The sequence below is a fragment of the Mus musculus genome, chromosome 5, assembly GCF_000001635.26.
Source record: "Mus musculus strain C57BL/6J chromosome 5, GRCm38.p6 C57BL/6J".
Taxonomy (NCBI): domain Eukaryota; kingdom Metazoa; phylum Chordata; class Mammalia; order Rodentia; family Muridae; genus Mus; species Mus musculus.
The window spans coordinates 148621174-148641995 of record NC_000071.6 but is presented as its reverse complement, the minus strand read 5'-3'; the positions used below and the strand labels follow the sequence as shown (position 1 = coordinate 148641995).

The 20822-nt window shown below is 47.1% G+C and overlaps 1 long non-coding RNA gene across 4 annotated transcripts; it reads right to left on the bottom strand.

Moving 5' to 3' along the window:
• Positions 1-1130: 1130 nt before the first annotated feature.
• Gm36140 lies at positions 1131-8088 on the bottom strand. 4 transcript variants are annotated; one of them, XR_868715.2, is made up of 5 exons: positions 6612-8088; positions 5445-5668; positions 4050-4220; positions 3786-3957; positions 1131-1231 (listed from the first exon to the last, which is right to left on the bottom strand). It is a non-coding gene; the product is annotated as a predicted gene, 36140 (long non-coding RNA). The 4 variants fall into 4 exon arrangements; XR_868714.2 differs by having other exon boundaries at positions 4149-4220; XR_377229.3 differs by having other exon boundaries at positions 3786-4220.
• Between the last annotated feature and the right edge of the window lie 12734 nt (positions 8089-20822).

Genomic DNA, 20822 nt, shown 5'->3' with positions numbered 1-20822 from the left:
AGACCATGAGCTGATCTGGAAAGGTTTTCATCAGACTGGCCCCTTTCATTCACAGACCTGTGGCTTCCAGGGGTGGCATCCTCCCCTCCCTGCTCAGATACACCCCTCCCCTTGCTCACACAGAGGACCTGGGGCTTAGACGAGCTCGTGAACTTGCTTAGCCTACACATACCCATCTCTACAGTGCTCTGGACTGTAGTTTCTCCTCCCCCAGCTTGAAACCTGCTTGCTCGGGGTGGAGCTTTCTGCTCATTCGTTTTGCCACGCTCACTGCTGGAACCTGAGGAGCCACACACGTGCACCTTTTTACTGGACCCGAGATTATTTGGCGGGAATCGGGTCCCCTCTCTCTTTCTTCATAACTAGTGTCGCAACAATAAAATTTGAGCTTTGATCAGTATGAATTTGTCTTGATCACCTCAGTTAAGCGTTGCCTTATTTAACTTAATTAATAGGGGGGAGAGAGATTGGAGACGTACTATTGAAAGGGCAAGCCCTTCACTGCCTCCCACCCAAATAAAAAAGCCAATTGGCCTTGTACTACAAGAGCCGGTCACTCCTTCTCCCTGTTTCCCACCTATCATCCAAAAATGCGGAGATCAACTAAAAAGTTACCTACCAAGTACTAATTAGCATCTTAAAGTCAGAGCCTGCAGCCCCGGGCCTTTCAGTTAGTTGTTTACTAGAAAGGACAGTTTTAAGCCAGATACAGTTTACCATAAAAAAGGTTAAAAAATCCCAGTAAAGCAAGTTTTTTCTTTAGCCCTAGATTCCAGGCAGAACTATTTGAGCATAGATAATTTTTCCCCCTCAGGCCAGCCTTTTCTTTTTTTTTTTTTATTTTGTTAATAATAGGGAGGAGATGTAGTCTCCCCTCCCCCAGCTTGAAACCTGCTTGCTCGGGGTGGAGCTTCCTGCTCATTCGTTCTGCCACGCCCACTGCTGGAACCTGAGGAGCCACACACGTGCACCTTTCTACTGGACCCGAGATTATTCGGCGGGAATCGGGTCCCCTCCCCCTTCCTTCATAACTAGTGTCGCAACAATAAAATTTGAGCTTTGATCAGTATGAATTTGTCTTAGCTCCGTTTCTTCTTTTGCCCCGTCTAGATTCCTCTCTTACAGCTCGAGCGGCCTTCTCAGTCGAACCGTTCACGTTGCGAGCTGCTGGCGGCCACAACACTGGACGATTGCTTCCACGCTCTGCACACCTTGGCTGAACGCAGAAGAGCTGTGAAATGGTGTGCGAAGGATTAATCACGATCCCATCTCTGAGTGACACTGAGTAACAGCCAATCAGATGCTGTACTTCACAGCACTGGCTAGACTCTCAGTCCTGAGATGATAGAGAGAAGGTTATGGGGTGAAGGGGTTCTCAAAGATTCTCTGGGCAGAAGTAAGATGTGATCAAAGCCAATTACCTCCTTTTCAATAGAGTACTAGGGAATATTAACACTTGCTGATAGCTGAGGCAATGGGTGTGGCATCCATGTCACCTCTTAGTAACGGCACATGTAGCAGACAGGAATACTAGACAGAGTGGACTCTGGGTGTTGAGTTACCCACCAAGGGTGTGATGGTTTGTATATGCTTGGCCCAGTGAATGGCACTATTAGAAAGTATGGCCCTGTTGGAGTAGGTGTGTCACTGTGGACGTGGGTTTTAAGACCCTCATCCTAGCTGCCTGGAAGCCAGTACTCTGCTAGCAGCCTTCAGATGAAGATGTAGAACTCTCAGTTCCTCCTGCGCCATGCCTGCCTGGATGCTGCCATGCTCCCGTCTTGATAATGGACTGAACCTCTGAACCTGTAAGCCAGTCCCAACTAAATGTTGTCCTTTATAAGACTTGCCTTGGTCATGGTGTCTGTTCATAGTAGTAAAACCCTAACCAAGACAAGGGGTATTTAGTCAATTGGTCAAGGCCATGGGCTCAGTTTCCCCCTATTTACATGAAGAATATGTATTCCAGCCCATAGTCAATATCCCACACTGTTCCACAGAAACACAACTCCCATGTCCGTGCACACCCCGTGCGGGGGAGATATTTGCAATTTCCTCCACCACTGGAACGTGCTGGAAGAGAAGAACTGTGGTTTCTGAGGTGAGGATATAGAAGGCAAATCTAATTCCATCTAACCCTTGGCTTGCTCCCTCTGAGGGAAGCTGGGCTCTGGGCCCTACACTCAGCGGCCCGGCTGGAGAAAAACGAAGGCCTCCAGCACCCTGGAGGCACTGACTCCCTGGACATGTGGAAAGACTGCCTCAGGACCAGAGTGTGCAGCTCCTCAAAGCACAAGGTGGTAATTGGCTGTATTAGCCATGTTTCTAGCCCTGTGATAAAGCACCATGGCTGAGACAACTTGAGGGAGAGGGAGATGATTTTGACTTTCAGATCCAGGGGGGTAAAAATGTGTGGTGGTGGTGGTGGTGGTGGTGATGGTGGTGGTGGTGAAGAGGCCTGGCTACAAGCATCAGGAACAGGGAACTGAGAGCTCGCATCTTGAACTGTGGTCATGAAGCAGAGAGAGCAAACGGCAAACAGCATGAAGCCTTAAGCTCTCTGATGGCGTACTTCTCCCAGGAAGACTGCACACCTCCCGCCGCCCCCCTCAAAACAGCGCCTCTGACTGGGGAGTATGTGTTCAAATGCTTGTGACTATGAGGGACACCTCACACTGGCCCTCGCCGGCAGCAAGAGAGGCCTCAGAGTGAGAACTACCTGCCTGCATTCTCCATCACCACAGGTAGAAATTATCAGAGTTTTACCCACTATCAGGGTGATGGGATCACACAACAAAAATGCCATAGACAGGTTCTGTGAAGCAGAGGGCTCCTGCCACAAGACTTACCCTGAAGAATCAATCAGGCCACCACACAGAGAACGGCTTCCAGAGCATAAAGAACAAGGGCTGTGTAGTTAACTGTGGGAAAGGCCATTACGCCACTAACTATTGTCCACAGTGCAGACGCGGGCGTTCCATGAGAAGCCCAGTGTGAAGTGCCCCACTGTGCCTTCTGCAGAGCTGAGGCTCTATGGTATAGATTCTATACCCTAAGGGGAGGCAGTCAAGGCAGTGAGGATATGGGGACATGGGCAGCAAGAGCCAATGATGACGACAGCATGTCTTCGGTGGCCATATCCTTCCTGCGTTGGAGGCTATGGCTTTTAGAATGGCGTTTAGTCAAAGGGAGAGAAGACCCTGAATGCAAATGGCTTAAGGTGGCAGGCAAGGTTTCTTCATTACAGTGAAAATGTCCACAAGGATCAAGGACAGTTTGGTAGCTCTTTGATAAGAAGAACCGGGTTGGGGGCTGGAGACATGGTTCAGTGTTCAGAGCACTGGCTTCTCTTGCAGCAGTCTTGGTTCTATTCCCAGAACCCTTACTAGGTGGCTCACAACCACATGCAACTCCAGTACCAGGCGGTCCAACACTTGCTTCTGGCTCTCTCTCCCTCCCCCCCCTCTCTCTCTCTCACACACACACACACACACACACAAACATACACATGCACTCTCACACAAATGCTCTGCCACATACATACTCACACACACATACACACTCATATACTCTCACATGCACACACACATATACACACAAACACTGTCACATGTACACACACACAAACATACACATGCACTCTCACACAAACACTCATACATACACACAAACACTGTCACATGCACACACACACACACACACACATACACATGCACACAATTTCCCACAGGCAGCTCCATTCCCAAGGTCCTCTCATGGTCTGAAACGGTGGCTTAGGTACCAACCTTGTGGTGATCAGTCTTCTGTCGCTGTGGAAATGCCTGAGAGAAAGTTTGGAGGAGGAAAGATGCATTCAGCCTACGGTACCAGAAGCTGTAGCACATGGCTGACTCCATTGCTTTAGGCCTGAGGTGAAAGCGTCATGGCAGAGAGGGTGAGGACAAGGCAGAGACACTCCTGGAGGGAAGCAGCAGGCAGAGAAGAGGATCCATTCACCGCTAGAGAGCACTTGCTCCAAGCCGGCCCCGCCTTTTTACAGTTTCTCCCACCTCCCAGTAATGTATCCAACTATGACTCCATTAGTGGATTGATCCACAGAGGGGCGTCAGAGTTCTCATGATTGAATCATCTCTCCATGATGGGCTCACCAGCGGGGATCCAAGCCTTCTCCACTAGAGCCTTTTGGGGGACACCTCATACACAGCCATTGCATCTGGATCCTGGCCATTTTGAAAACAGAAGGGACAAAGGAGAGAGAACTTTTATGTCTCTGTGAGGACCACAGATGCACACACACCAGGAAGAGGAAAAAGAGGAGGGAAGGAGGAAAGGAAGGGAAAGAGGAGGAGGCATGGAAGAGGGATGAAGGAAGGGAAGGAGAAGGGATGGAGGAGGAGGAATGGAGGGGAAGGAGAAGGGATGGAGGAGAAGGGATGGAGGAGGGCAAGGAAGAGGAGACATGAATAAAGAAGAAGGGATGGAGGTGGAGGGATGGAGGGTAAGGAGAAGGGATGGAGGAGGAGACATGGAGGAGGGATGAAGGAGGGAAAGGAGAAGGGATGGGGGAGGAGGGATGGAGGGGAAGGAGAAGGGATGGAGGAGGAGGGATGGAGGAGGGCAAGGAAGAGGAGACATGAATAAAGAAGAAGGGGTGGAGGAGAAGGGATGGAGGAAGGGGAGGAAGAGGAAGCGACGGGGAGGGAGAGGGAAAGCTAGCTACCTCCCATCGACCTTTGTGAAGGAGGCTGACTTGTAGAGCCCTCCTTTACAGACTTGATTTGAGCACACAGAGAACCGTAATGATGGACACTTCATCCCGATCTCCTTACCAGGCCTGAGCAGCCAAGCACCTTGTGGTCCTGCCTTTTGCTGTTTCTCAGGTGGCCCCTGGCTGTGTCCATAATGCCTGTGAAATGGCCATCCTAAAGTGACACTTAGCTTTCTGCTGTGGGCTAACCCCCAAAGCCACTCTCGCTCACAGACAGGCAGGTAAGGCTCTCACTTCTTGTAAAAAGCCCTTAAATTTATTTTTAGAACGATTTAATGCCCAGTTTCCTCTCCCCCACCACCCCCACCAGCCAGCTTGTGATTTGAAAGCCATCGCAAGACATTTGTCTAAAAGAAAATGAGTTTCATACATAAATGGTTTCATCTAATAGGATTCGTACTAAGCGAGATTGTTTTCTAAAAAGAGTAGCCCAGGCAAAGGCAACTGAGGACCAGATACCTGTAATGTCTGTGACCCTGTGGAAGAGGCCCCAAGCTACCACAGTATCTGGAATACCCCTCAAAGGCCTGTGTTAGAGGCATGGTCCCCAGCCTGCTGCACCATTTAGAGGTAGAGGAACCTTTAGATAAACATTTGCTCTCTATGGCTTGGTTATTTGTGTGCTTTATTAGGAACAGAAAACTGACTAAGGCAACGAGAGAAAACAAATCCATACCTGTCTGGAGCTGGTTTGAGACCAGTGTGTGCTTCTAGGACTTCAAACAGCTGACCGGATGTTGCAGTGGACATTTCTCTCTTCCCAGAAGGGTCACAGTGGCATCTCATAGGAGAGTTTAAAGGGTTTAGTGTTGTTTTCAAAAGTTTTTGGAGGACAAACATGATGGATTGATGTGTAAAGATGTGCTGTAACCCTGGCAACCTGAGTTTGACCCTTGGAGCCTATATGGTGGAAGGAGAGAGCTGAGTTCTGCGAGTTGTCCTCTGGTCACACATATCTCGCATGCACACACACATTTACACACATTCCACATATATACCCACATATCACACACACACATATATACAGATGCATATCATACACACATATCACATACACACACATCATACACATAACACATACATATCACGTACACACACAAACTCACACAGAGGCACACTACACACACACATAAACAAACAACATACACATACATACACATAAACATACATGCACACATATCACATACACATATATCACACACACACCCCACATACATACACTCATCACATACACATGCATCACACATACAACACACAACACATACATATCACATACACACATAGAGGCACACCACACACACATAGACATACATGCACACATCACACACATACTCACACATACATAAACACAGACACCACACACAGAAGCACACATGCACAAAAAATATAAACAAAAAAATTTGTGTTTAATAATTTGACAAAACTGAAATAAACTGAATGGTCAATCCAAGACGTTTGCTTTTCAAAAGCACCGTTTTTTGCCTCAATCTTTTTTCACAAATCACAGTTAAGCAAATCTAATTTTTCGGTAATTCTTCATTGTTCTTCTTTTCAAGTTTGTTTCCTTGTGGCAGAATAATCAAATCTAACTCCCATCTGCTCTATGTACTGTATCATTCTGTGTGCATGGGTCACTCTCCTGTCCATTTGGCGTGCTATTCAGCATAGCGACCATATCCTTGGCTATGCTTTGGGGGATTTAAGCTGTATTAAAAGCTGAGGACATCCTGAGTTGCTGAGGGGAGGTTTCTGGTTCCCTCTTCCTTCTAGGATTCGAGGATTCCCATTCATGCCTGAATCACACCCACCACCCAAAGCCGCACTCACTCTAAGAGGGTCTGACCTGCCCTAACTTGTGACTCCTCCGTGTATGTTGAAATTAAGATTGCTCTCGGGTTGCCGATTTGTCCTGTCTACCACGGGTGTGTTCAGAACATGTTGTCAACAAAAGATTACATCACAGAGGAGGGTGTGCCCAGCAGGTTGGCACCCACCGGGTTCATCAGAGGCTCTGTGGGCTGAGAAACACAACATCGTCGGGGTTAATAGGTGAAATGCTGTTCCAATTTTGGAAGTTATTCTTCTGGGGAGTGAAGACAAAGAACCCCCGCCCACCCCAGCACGTGCCCTTGGCTTCCCTCCACCTGTGTTTTCCTGAACCTGAGATGTATTTGCACACGGCAACGCCCACCTTCCAAACAGAAGCTTGCAACTCAGCCAGATTTTCTGCTGAGCCAGCCAGTCACTGGGAACAAACACTGGGGACTATGACAACCGCAAATGTGTGTGTGTGTGTCTGTGAGCAAGAGAGAGAGAAAGACAGAGTGACAGAGACAGAAAGAGAAGATAGAAACAGAGAGAGATTGCCACTTTAAGTGTGGCATGTGTGTACATGTGCCTTTGGGTGTGCACTTATGCACAAATGTTTGTGACTACACGTGTGTGTGACTGTGTGTTTGTGTGTGTGTGTGTGCTTAAATTTGTGTGGCATGTTTGTGTATCTTCCCATCTTTCCATATGAACACAGGTGTGGTATGTAGTATGATCATTTACAGATGACAGACGTATGTGCATGCTGTGTCTGGGTCACTTTCCTTGTGGCCTTCTCCAGAGCCCTTGGCCTGGAAGACCTGAGTTTCCTGAGTCCACCTCCCACTCAGTACAAAGAAGCAAACCAAAGAACCAAGCAAGCTCCAACTGACTTCAGAGCCCAAAGGGAGGAGAGAAGTCTAGATTGAAACCCAGCCCCTGGATCTTCATTCCTCCCGTGTGGAGAAGGTAACCTTTATGAAATACCATGCTCCGGCCTTCAGCGAGACTCCTCTGTGTTATTCTCTTCATTACTGGAAGAAAATGCTCCTGCGTGTCTAATTAATGCCAGTGAGTCTGCAGTTCTAGAGAGGTGGGTCCTAATTAGTTCAGTGGGGTGTCTGCTACACTGAAGCCTTGGGGGTGGGGTGGGAGGGCTTTGGTTCTTCCTGAACCACAAGATTGAGCCTGCGCCAGACCAGCATGGGTCGGCACTGTGCTGTTTAGTCATAGAACCACAGGAGAAAAAAAAAGGTTTTGAAACCAGGGCCAGTCCCTAGACGCTGGCTTCCTTATCTGTGCAGTGAGGGTGAGGACTCAGGGTCTGGAGTATCGCCAGCTCACAGATTAGAAGACTCTATGAAGTGTGTTAATATTTGGTCAGTGTTAGGATGTCCCCCACTGGAAAGCTGGGTTAATGGACACTTTGGACTATGGGTCTTGTGATGTGGCTGAGAAAGATGACAGAGAACCCTAAAGGGGAAATCTACCTACTTCAGTAAGTTTGGGGTTTCACTTGATTTGAATGGGAGGTGAGCCAGAGAGACAAGACTGTGGTAGATATTTTTTTTCCTGACTCCTGTGTAATCCTTCATTTTCATCCATGTCAGTAAAAGATTTATCATCCGTGACTTTCAATTTGTAGGTGTTTGAGGGTACCTGGTTTTCAACAGCATGATACAGGAAATTTTTTTTAAATGGAAAACTGCAGGAGTTGCAAGTTAAGTGGGATTTAAACCAGCAGTCTAGATGTCCCCAACTCCCATGGCACCTAGAAGGCCCTTTCCAAAAGAACCCTTCCCACCGGAAGGACGCTGCCACAGGCCCTGCCAGGTTGGGAGGATGCTCGGTGTGAACCCTAGACCCAGCACTGACCGCAGCATGGCTACAGGCCCACGGCTGCCTGCCTCTGGCTGTGTTTGCATTCCATTTGATGAGAAACCTGGCAAGCTCCCCCCACATCAGCCCTCTGGCCTGGCCACCAGCCTGTGTGTGTCCAGAGGGAATGACATGGGACTCAGGAATCCTACCTGTCCAAGTGGCATCCACCCAGGACACGGGGGATGATGGCCTAATCTATGCCAGGACTCTTCCTGTGACGTCCCTTCTCTCCTCAGAGGAACAGGGAGGGGACAGGAAGGACCTGGCATCACCAGGCACAAGGCTATGTTCGCAGACAGCACCTGACAAGAAACTGGGAACAAGGAAGCCTTAAGTCTTGGTTGGGTGGTCAGTCAAAGATGGCAAACTTAGCCACTGAGGACTAGGGGAGTATTCAACAGGGGTGAAGGACTGACAGACATTGGCATAAGGGACTAAAGAGGACAATGGGAGAGTTGGATGCCTGGCCAGGGGAAAGGCTCCAGATGGGTTCTGACTCTGATGCCATTGTTCAGAGGTGTGGATTAGAGGAGGGGTTCTCGCCCAGGAGAAATCCTGACTCACTCTGGGCACTTAGCTGGCCACGTGGCCTCATAATCTTGCACTTAGCGAGATGGTTCCATGCCCTGAGCCGTTTCCTGATGCACAAAACAAATATTTGAACCTGAAATGCTGAGTGAAGCCGCAGGATGTTTGGTAGATTTTTTTTTTTTTTACTAACGTTCTCTCTGCTGCATCTAGAAGCCTTTGGGGGAGTTTGCTCTGTGGCCGTCAACACGGCAACCTTGTTCTGCAAGTAGAATGATCTGGAAGCCAATGACTTCATACATTAAGAATGTCCTCCCTGTCTGGCTCTTTGGCACTGGCTGTGTAATCGGTACCTAGACAACATTTTCAAAAGCACCCCTCCTCCCCTGCAAGCTGACATACAGCCAAGAGGGTGTGTGACCGAGGAACAGTTTCCTTCGCCAGCTCTGGGTGGTCCTGATGCCAGCTCTGTCTTCTCTAGCCCATGGATAGAAACCAGCAAGCAGAAAGCTGTTGGCAGAAATTGGAGGCAGCTCCATCTCGGCTGCAGGTGATATGTGATCGAGGTAACTCACTCAGCTTTCCGGAGGCTTCAGTTTCTCGACCTGAAAAGTTATTCTCAAGGGCAGGTCTCACTAAGCTGCGAGGCTTAACTGTGTCCTGAATAAGCGGAGGACATTTGGAGCCCTGTGGGACAACTCCCACCTGGGATTGAGTCTCTGTGGATGTGAGGAGAGTAGAGGGCTGTGTCCTTTATGTCAGCCAGGGCTCAGGGTCTGCAGTAAAGGGGGCCAGTTCTCAGCATCTCCTTGACAGTTCACGCATCCTTCCTGTAGAATTTAAAATCACATTCCAGGGTTGATTGGCAAGATGACACAAGAAGCCATTCCTGAGCTAAAAAGAATGTAAGGGAACACAAGCAGAGGGGACATCTAAGGTGAACCAAGAAAAAAAGGCGCTGTCTGAGAATATAAAACCCACAGTGGCTTTCTTACAATGGGACATTTTATGCAGTATTCACATCTCCAAAACACCCCTTTGCCCTCCACCCTCAGATACTATTTCTTTTGCCTTGGACGTTATCTGTCCTGTCTCAAATGTAAAGTACCCCCCCCCACTCCCAGCCCCCAATCCTGGCAGTAGAACTTCTGGGTTCAACTTCTGGAATTACATAAGCCCAAAGAGACAACCGAATCAGCAGAAAGGCCCTGACTCAGCACTCCGAACTGGCCACCATGGGGCCGGATTCTCCAGTCTTGACTTTGGCCAAATTCCCATTGAAATTCAATGCCTGGTAAGTATCAGCAGCTTCATACCTATGGTTCCAGAAGGATTTTAAAGGAATAGAGAGCAAAAGATGGGGACCTCAATTGCCTTGTTGGCGCTCACTACATTTACCAGGGTACCAGCCAGGTGCCACTGCCAGAGCAGACCACCCACCCAGAGCATCAAGTCCACCTTCATCAAGGGCTAGAAGGAGACACACGACAGAGAGGTGGAGGGGTGTGCGTATCCATTGATCCCTACCACACACTGTTACCTGGGATTTTTATCATTTAGCGTTTTACGTGCTGAGTTATTTCCAACCAACACTTTACTGCTATGAGGCTACAGAGGGGAAGCCAGGAAGCATTTCAGATGCTGAGTCACAAAGAGACCTTAGAAGGGGGGGGGGTGGTTGAGGAGCAAGAAGGAGGGAGTGAGGAGAATTGCCCACTTCTGGGAATGAACCCGTGAGATAACCTGGAAATTGGTCCCTTCGAAATTACAGCTCCAAAGATAAAGAGACAAAGGAGCTGCTGGCAGAACGTCAACTCACTCATGATTTAGAAGGACTCTGCAACCTGGCTTGGCTTGATAGACACGTGGGGATCAAATGATCAATGAGGGCTCTCCCACTGGAGGATGTTGGGACGGTAGGATCCGGCAGTGATCATTTTTAGGGCTCCAGATTTTTCTGATACACAAGGAGTGCTAAGAACACCAAAAGACAGGAGACTCTGTTTTCTGCCAGCCAATGAAGTTGGGAGGGAAATACTTCAAAAGCAGAGAACTGTTAAAGATTTAAATAAGAGGTGGGGTTTTGTATGATAATTGTAGGAGGGGCTAACACCGTATGTTTCGAGTTGTGCACTTGGCATTGCGTGAATTTGACTATGATGCCCGGGAAGGACTATTATCAGCCATAATTTACACATAAGGATTCAAGAAATAACAGTCTCAGTCACTCCCTCAAAGCCAAAACAAATAAGTTCTAACTTGGTGGGCACCTGACACCAGGGAGACAAGGGAGAGAGCAAGGTAAGCGGGGTGCAGGCTGACCCTCAGTGCCACATTTCGAGAGGAGTGACAAACTAAAAGTCTAAAGTGCAACGTGGCAGCTGTCACTGAGCCACACAGCGTGTCGGAACCACCGGGACAGGTTTTACATAGTGGAGTCAAATCAGCTCTCAAAGAGTGAATTCAGGATTCTGCTAAGACAGTGATGGTGTGAGATAGAGGGAGGAGAGGGAGGAGTCTCAGAAAGACAGCCAAGGGTACAGGGAACACGCTGAGAGCTGAAAAAGGAAAGGGAACAAACAAAAACCCAGATGGTGGAAACCTAGGAGAACTAGGCACTGTGGCTCAGCAGTTAATGATAATGCTGCTCTTACAGAGGACCCAGGTTCGATTCCCAGCACCCACATGGTGACTCACAACCATCTGTAATGGGATCCGATGGCCTCTTCTGATGTGTCTGAAGACAGCGACAGTGTACTCACATACATAAAATAAATAAATAATTCTTTAAATAAAAGAATAATTTTAAAATAAAAAAAATTTTTTTACAAAAGCTAATATGACCAAAAAAGGCCAGTTGCCCTAAATTGTAGGACCATTAAAGGGATCTAAGAAACAAAAAGGCACCTCTGCATGTTCCTGGGTAGTATGTGTATTAGGAGGAACCACAGCATGTCCTTGGGGAGTCCTCTACATAGGAGCAAAGCAGGCCCAGTTCTCTGCGTCCCCAGTGAAACCAGGAGAAAGCCAAGGAATTCTGAGACTTCGGGGAGGCACTTTGCATCCAGCCCTGAGGTGAAGGCTTGCACTGAGCTAGCCGTTTTGCACATAGTCACAAGATCTACCTTACAGAGCACTTCAAGATTCACACTGGGGAACTTCCATCGGAACTCGGAATTCTGGGGCAGTGGCTAATCACTGGCAACTAAAAGTCGTTACTGTGTTTTGCAGTTTTTGTCTTATCTTAAAATTTCCTGGGGCTGGAGAGATGGCTCAGAAGTTAAGAGCACTGGCTGCTCTTCCAGAGGTCTGAGTTCAATTCCAGCAACCACATGGTGGTTCATAACCACCTATAATGAGATCTTGTTCCCTCTTCTGGGCTACAGGCATATATGCAGGCAGAATGCTGTATTCATCATCATCATCATCATCATCATCATAAAATTATTTTTACATAAGTTCTATATTCCCATGAAGCATGTAGCCCTTCCCGTTAGGATGCACCCAGTTTCTCCTGTGGTTTTGGAGGTGTCTTCTGGCTCACGCCATGGATTTGATCTTGACAAGAGACCACTCTGATGGTTTCTGTATAGGGCTGGGTTGTTGGCTTGAACTCAGTGGCTTTAAACACATCTCAGTGCCACCAGTCTTGCTCTGCACTGTCTGTCTTACTGTGCCTAAAGAGAACATCGTAGAAACCTTACTTTCTCCTTCTGTTCTACACGGGGTGGTGAGACAACGATCGTCATTGAAACTCTCTTTGTCTGCAAGGTCCACTGAGGCATTAGGGTTTAGCTGTTAGAAAAGTCCAGTCACCTTCTCCATAGCAAAGAGTCTTTACCAAGAGTTATAGTTTGACTATTAAATGCTGCCCCCCCTCCACACACACACACACACACACACACACACACACACACACACACACCAACATATACACAGGGATTTGTGTTTTACACAATCAGTCCCCAGTGGTAGTTCTGGGAAGTTCAGGAGCTGGGATTTCCCTGGAGGAAGTCACTGGGAGAAGCTTCTCAGGATTATTTTGTCCTTAGCCCCTTCGTGTTGCCCCGTCTCTGCTTTCCATGTACAAAGTAAAGACTGCTTAAGTGCCCAGAGCTGTGCACCTATCAACACACAGATTAGAGACCGTTGTGAGCCACCATGTGGTTGCTGGGATTGAACTCAGGACTTCTGGAAGAGCAACCAGTGCTCTTAACCCCTGAGCCAGCTCTCCAGCCCCAGATCTTTTAAGCTATCTCTGTAAGATATTTGGTCATAGCTATATGAGGGCAACTAATTCGAGGGAAGACTGAGGAAAGAGAATTTGGGACAGGAGAAAAGGAGTCTTGGTCATTTGAACACTACAGGTTGAATGCTGGAAGTAGTCATGTATTTTTTTTTATTATTTTTTTTTCTGTATATACATTTCAAATGCTATCCCTAAAGTTCCCTTTACCCTCCCCCGCCCTGCTCCCCACCCACTCCCACTTCTTGGCCCTGGCACTCCCCCTGTACTGGGGCATATATAAAGTTTGCAATACCAAGGGGCTTCTCTTCCCAGTGATGACCAACTACGCCATCTTCTACCACATATGCAGGTAGAGATACAAGCTCTGGAGGTACTGGTTAGTTCATATTGTTGTTTCACCTATAGGGTTGCAGACCCCTTCAGCTCCTTGGGTGCTTTCTCTAGCTTTCCACTGGGGGCCCTGTGTTCTATCTTATAGATGACTATGAGCATCCACTTCTGTATTTGCCAGGCACTGGCATAGCCTCATACGAGACAGCTATAACAGGGTCCCTTCAGCAAAATCTTTCTGGCATATACAATAGTGGCTGGGTTTAGTGGCTGATTATGGGATGGATCCCTGGGTGGGGTAGTCTCTGGATAGTCCATCCTTTCATCTTAGCTCCAAACTTTGTCTCCGTAACTCCTTTCATGGGTATTTTGTTCCCTATTCTAAGGATGAATGAAGTATCCACCCATTGGTCTTCCCTCTTCTTGATTTTCTTGTGTTTTGCAAATTGTGTCTTGGGTGTTCTATGTTTCTGTGCTAATATCAACTTATCAGTGAGTGCATATCTAATGACTTCTTTTGTGATTGGGTTACCTCACTAAGGATGATATCCTCCAGATACATCCATTTGTCCAAGAATTTCATAAATTCATTGTTTTTAATAGCTGAGTAGTACTCCATTGTGTAAATGTACCACATTTTCTGTACCCATTCTTTTGTTGAGGGACATCTGGGTTCTTTCCAGCTTCTGGCTATTATAAATAAGGCTGCTATGAACATAGTGGAGCATGTGTTCTTATTACCAGTTAGAACTTCTTCTGGGTATATGCCCAGGAGAGGTATTGCTGGATCTTCCGGTAGTACTATGTCCAATTTTCTGAGGAACCTCCAGACTGACTTCCAGAGTGGTTGTACAAGCTTGCAATCTCACCAGCAGTGGAGGAGTGTTCCTCTTTCTCCACATCCTCACCAGCATCTGCTGTCACCTGAATTTTTGATCTTAGCCATTCTGACTGGAGTGAGGTGGAATCTCAAGGTTGTTTTGATTTGCATTTCCCTGATGATTAAGGATGTTGAACATTTTTTCAGGTGCTTCTCAGCCATTCAGTATTCCTCAGTTGAGAATTCTTTGTTTAGCTCTGAACCCCATTTTTAATGGGGTTATTTGAATATCTGGAGTCCAGCTTCTTGAGCTCTTTGTATATATTGGATATTAGTCCCCTATCAGATTTGGGATTGGTAAAAATCCTTTCCCAATCTGTTGGTGGCCTTTTTGTCTTATTGAGTAGTCATGTATATTATCTTCATGGAAAACAGGCACTTCCCACAGGACCCCGTCTCCTCTGAACCCCGCTGCTGCTGACGCAAACCTCTTGCTCTCAAGGCTCAAGACCTCTCAAGTCTACCTGATGTTGCTGCTTGCCTCGCAGCTGACACATTCTCTACAGCTCACCTTTCCTCCTCTCGCACATGGCTCGTTCATCTTCATCCCTTTTTCTTGCTCGTTGGATTTTCCTGATTTATGCCAGGGACTGACCTGAGGTCTCATTCATGCCAGGCAAACACTACCGCTGAACAATCCCCTATCCTGTGATCCAGTCTTGATGAAGGAGTTCTGAGAGCTCCTTCTCCTACACTGTCTCTTGCTTCTCAGACTCCTCCTCAACAGATGTTGGTCAATTGTAGCACAGGCTGAGCTCAAACACTTGACTTACATGCCTCTGCCCCACAACCACTTGGGTTACACATTGTACTAGCATGCTGCACTCAAGATGCTGCCTACTGAATAGAGTATGATGCTAGAGTCCCCCACATCTTGCCTTTCTTTTTTACTTGGGCTAAGTGAGGCCTTCCTCCTCCCTGGCTGTTAATAACAGGTTTGCCCAGCTTGTTCTTGGCAAGGCTCACTTTTCCCAGGGAATAATGAAGTTTTGCACCACCACAGTCTTCTCATCAAGGAGGGACACTGGCAGGTCCTAGACTCCTGCTGCTGTCTCACCCTAGCCTCTCGGTTCTATATCCCCTCACCAGGTATATGTCTGGTCGTGGTATAGGGATCATTCTAAATGCTTCAACTGCCAGTCCGTGCGTTGTCTTTCCCAGTCCCATTAACTCACAGCAGTTAAAATAGATTAGTCACCTGTTAGGCAGTTCCTGATTTCAATATGCTGCTCTCAGAGACCTAGAGTCATAGAAGCACTGAGACATGAACCAGGGAGGAAAATGGTGGGGCAGCTCACCAGATCTCAGAGCTTATCATCCACTTCCTGTTAACTGCTTATGACTTATCCTGTATCTATCTGCCAGTGCCTGAGGCACACCCGAGTCACCTGAATCTGTAGTAGATGACTACTGTGATATGGAGAAAGAGGAGTTGTTTCTCTCTGCCTCTGGCGACAAATTTAGGTCCATCACTTGTCAGGGGTATATCCTGTCCCAAGAAGGAAAGTCAATTGGCCTGGAAATGCACACATCCGTCATTGTCATCATCATCATCAATTACAATTTATTTATTTTATGTGTGTATTTTTGCCTGTATGTATTTATGCATACCAAATGTATGCCTGGTACTTACAAAGATCATAAGAGGGCATCAGATCCCCTGTAACCGGAGTTAGAGCCAGTTGGGGGCCATTATGTGAGTACTGGGAACCAAAATCAGGTCCTCTACAACAGTAGCCAGTGCTCCTAACCACTGAGTCAACTCTGCAGCCCACACAGGAGACCCTTACCACTGCAAAGTATAAGGAACAAACCACCACTTGCAGAGAATTGACAGCTCTGGGGACTGCATGAACCTCATGGAAAGTCCAAAAGGGTCACTTTGAGGGTGGGGCATTCTGGGTGTTTTCTGAAGCTGGGGTGGCTTTCTCTGGATTCCATGTCCACCTGCTTCCAGACTCTAACAGTTGAATACAATTAACTAATGGCGCACGGGGGAAGAGGTCATGGTATTTATACTCTTAATGTGTACTTTCAGCCTTTGCAAAAAGCAGCTTCAACATCTCTCCCTAACAATGAGAATTTGTGAATGGCCGTTCCTTTCCAGAAATAAACTGTAATTTCAGAAGGAGCAAGCCCAGGAAAGCTTTGTTCCTGGGTTGCCTGCCTTTTCCAGGACCGTCAATGCACCGCATAGGAAGAGCTGTTGAGAATTGTCAACGATGTCAACGCTCCTCATGAAAAGGGACCTGGGGTTGCATTGTACAAAGGTCTGAATAACTCACTGTTCTCCGCAACGAGAATGAGATTTCTCGTTGTCATGGTTACCGTTAACAGTAATTCAATTCAACATGACATATATACATACATCAATGACGACGTCAGACTTGACCTCATTGTGTCTGAAAAGAAGCTCTGATGCTTGCCTTTGGAGGTCCTGTTAGAGCCCCAGAAAGCCCCGTGCAGCTCTGGGCTCCTTCCGTACACTGGTTCCATTGAGTTGCTGGATCTCCCCCACGGCAGGCACTACGCTGGACTTAGAAATGCCACAGTAAATATCTCAGGTCTTCCTGTGAAGAGTTTGGACTCTAAAAGGTAAAACAAGATCAGTCAGTCTATCACAGAGCATAAGGGCCGGGTGAGCAGGAAGGTTCTGTGAAACCAACTCTAGAGGCATACACTTATGCAAATGAGCAGGCCTGGTGTCTGAGGCACAGGAAGTGACGTTCCAAGTGACTCCGTTTCCTAAACGACGGCTTCAACGACTTAATACAGCAAAGCGGTAGGCTAGCATCTAGTTAAGGATCTCTGTGGGCTAAAATCAAGGGGTTGGCAAGTCTGTGTCCCCTTTTGGAAGATCCAGAGAAAAATCCACCCACTTCCTTGTTCTTTGCAGCCTCTCAAGACCTCCTTCCTCCGTCCTCACGCCTAGCTATATTGTGTGTGTGTGTCTCTCTCTCTATGTAGATGAATATGGCCTTGAACTCATAGAGATCCACCTGCCTCTGCCTCCCCAAGTACTGACGTCTACTCATGGGTTTTAGGATTTTGGATGTGGGTATCGTTGAGTATCATTATCTTGTCTATGAGACTGAGGAAAGACTTGTCACCTGTCTCTCCTGTATGTTTAGTTTTGTTGTTGTTGGAGGTGGCTTTTTGTTTTGTTTGGTTTGGTTTGGTTTGGTTTGGTTTTTCGAGACAGGGTTTCTCTGTGTAGCCCTGGCTGTTCTAGAACTCACTCTGTAGACCAGGCTGGCCCTGAACTCAGAAATCCACCTGCCTCTGCCTCTCAAGTGCTGGGATTAAAGGCATGCGCCACCACCGCCCGGCTCTCCTGTATCTTTAAGTTATTGATATTGTTTTATTTGTATATTATTTGTTTGGCTTATATTTTCCAACCCCTTCCTGCTTGGTGATACTGTTTGATATCTGTGCTGGGCCAAGCTGAGGGGTGGGGTCACCTCTGAATGGCTCTGCTTGATGTTGGAGTATGGGAGAGTTGGCTCATTTTATAGTCATGTCTCATGGGCAATTGTTTTAAGAATCTGTTCCCTTGAAACCAGGTTCAGTAGGTGAGGCTCACCCTGTCTGGTGCAGCTTCGAAGACGGCGTATGGGGATTATGCTGTCTATGACTAGACACGGGGTTAGGTGGAGTCAAGTAAAGAGGACAGTTCACTGGGCTTCACGTTAGTTAGCAGATAGAGGTTGGTCTGGTGGTGGTACACAGGCACTTCCTATTCAGAATGACGGCTCGAGAGATGGCTTTGCATTAGCAACACATACCACTCTTGCTAAGGACCTGAGTTCAATTACCAGGACCCACAATGAGCGGCTCACAACCACCCATAACTCCAGTTCTAGGAAGACCCAACTTTGGCCTCAATCAGTACCTGCATTCAGTGCACACACTGACTGACACAAATACATAGAAGTAAAAACTATAAAGCAAATCTTGTTTTGTTGTTGTTGTTGTTGTTGTTGTTGTTGTTGTTTTAAGAAAGACTGAAAACCATTGAGGGAGGCCAGGATGAGAGGTTTCTCACTAGGGGCCCCTGCCCTCCACCTCCCCAGTCTAACATGGCTTCTGGTTTTTTCTATAGTGGACTCCTTTGCTATCGCCCACACTGAAGCTACTGTTGGTATTTCGAGGCAGACCATCCCCAGTGTGGGTGGTGTGGGGCGGATCCCCAGTAAATGTTTGCTGAATTAATCAGATAGGTCAAAATAGGGCTTTTCACATCACTCTTGTTCAGAAACCTGCCGTTGCTCACTCCCTCCACTTTAAAACATCCATTTGTGTTAAATGTACTCTGTTTCCATCGGCCCGTAGTTTAGGTGGGGCAACGTTGCCGAGAGGACCACTATAACTACATGGCTTAAATGATAGACTTTCATTTTCCAAAGATCCAGATGCTGGCTGAGGGAGTTGGGGTAGGGTTCTTCTGAGACCATGTCTGTCTGCTCACTGAGCCCCTACAGTTTGGATCTGAATATTTGGATAAAGTCTGCCCAACTAGAACATTCTGTACAAATACACCAAAAATCAGAAACACTTCTGGTCCTTCACATTTCAAATACAGTGTGACTCAACCAGTCTCACCTCATGATGCAAAACATAATAATAACATATTGTTGCATGTGTTTGAGTGATAGACGCTTGCTAGACAGACTCCATCTCCAATTCCTCTTTCTGGCTATGAATGCTCACCCAGTATCTAATGAGTGAATGAAGACAGTGCAGAGAGCATTGCCACACCACTGGAGTGTAAAAGATAAGGTACCAGGCGGGTGCAGAGATGGCTCAGCAGATAAGAGCACTTGCTACTCCTGCAGAGGACCAGGGTTCCATTCCCGGTATCCACATGGAGGTTCACAACTGTCTCTGACTCCAGTTCCAAGGTCAACAGGCACACACACATGCATGTATGCAAATGCTCTTAAATGAAAAATAAAATAAATAAATCTTTAAAAAAAAACAGAATTAGATGCAAATTTGAGGTTAATAAGTGCTTCCTGACAGGGCGGTAATGTGTACAGGAAAATAAAAGTCTGTCGTTGTACAGAGGCAGTGTGTGTGTGTGTGTGTGTGTGTGTGTGTGTGTGTGTGTCTGAGAAGACAGTGGTACAAACCACATGGCAGGCATTCCTGCTTGTGTTGTCACACATATGTGACCCTGTTTCAGTAAATCTCCAACCACAATAAGCCCATGCAAAGGACACACAACTCAGTTATAATATTTCTAGACGGCACGCCTAGATTGGGCAGATCTACCACTACACTACTCTACTCCCCAGCTATGAGATCCCTTGCTACCTGCGGTTCCTCCAGGCCTTGTGCTTCTGCTCCATCTTCCTTCTACCTCTTCTTCCTCCATCCTCCTTTCTCTCCTCTGTCTCCCCTTCCTCCTTCCTCTCTCTACCTCCCTAAAACCCCCAGCCCCACCTTTTCCTTCCACTGCCCGATCACAGGCTCTCGCCTTTACCTGACCAGTTAAAATGGGGAGAAGGTTCACCTGAAATCCCGAGTACAAGGAAGCAGAATTAGCATCAAATTACAAAGCGCACCAGAGCAGTCTACAACACCTTCTTGTGCCTCAGTTTTCTTCTCCATTGATTGAGGACAAGAACTACGGCTACCTCATAGGCTCCTGTGTGCCTTGAACTCTAGTGCCAGGCAGACAGTAAGCGCATGGTGAATACCAACCAACTATTACCCTGCAGGGACTTCAGATATTTTTAATGTGTCACCCATTAATGAGGTCATTATATTTTACTGATCTATATGAAAAGCTCTTTAAAAACATAACATTTCATCCAAGGATCTGCACTTAGCACCAGGTATAGCTCCTCATGTGTTTCCAGACTTTATGCACTGGGAAAAACAAGGGGAACCATTCACACAGTAGTTGTCAGGCCTTTGTGAAATGTGACAACCAGGTTCTTAATTATTCTTAGAAATGTCAGAACTCACCGAATGCAATTAGTCCTGACAGTTCAAGGGCTAATTAACACCAACCCCTGCTTCTTGGGTTACCTCGTTAGCATTTCTTGGTCACATGCAAACACAAAAACCTATTTCAGAAACTTTTTTTTCTGATTTTGAAGCAGGTAGGAACCTCATGTGGAACAAACCTGTTGAGGGAATGAAGGGGCTCAGCCAGCCTTTGGATCCTGATGGGGGTGCAGGTGAGATGTGGCTGCAGAGTGTGTGGGATGCCTGGAGATCAGTCTTGCCAGCCCATAATGATGCTTCTCTTCGCAGGCTGCCTTTCCCTCCCCCCACCTGTCTCCCATGACAAAATCCTCTCCTCTCCCGGGCTCACCAACCTCATTAAATACAAAACACAAATATACTAAATGAAGAAAAGCCAGATG